The following is a 444-nucleotide window of genomic DNA, read 5'->3' on the forward strand; positions in this document are numbered from 1 at the left end:
ATTGAACGTATGATAATATCATATGTCTTATCATAAACCTTCATTTGTTACCATGCATCCAAAGTCAGAGCACATTTGCAAAGATACTTCTGGCTAAAATCTTGATCAGTACAATCCAACAGGAACATATCTAAACCAAAAATATAATTTTAAATTTGTTAGTAGCCATATACAAAAGCTAAAAATAAATAAGTAAAATCAATTTTAGTAATGTATTTTTTTAAAGTTCATATATCCCTAATTTTGTCTTTCAACATGTAATCGATATAAAATTATGGAGATAGTTTCTATACTTTTTTATATGCTGTCTTCAAATTTGAGTATGTATCTTACACTTGAATATAGCTCAATTCCAACTAGTCATATTTCACATACCCAATAGCCAAATATAGCTATATCTAGTGCTTAACATATTGATTAATGATAAAATTCTAGTTGATTACA

Source organism: Galeopterus variegatus, unplaced genomic scaffold (genome assembly GCF_000696425.1).
Source record: "Galeopterus variegatus unplaced genomic scaffold, G_variegatus-3.0.2 Scaffold12056, whole genome shotgun sequence".
Classification (NCBI taxonomy): domain Eukaryota; kingdom Metazoa; phylum Chordata; class Mammalia; order Dermoptera; family Cynocephalidae; genus Galeopterus; species Galeopterus variegatus.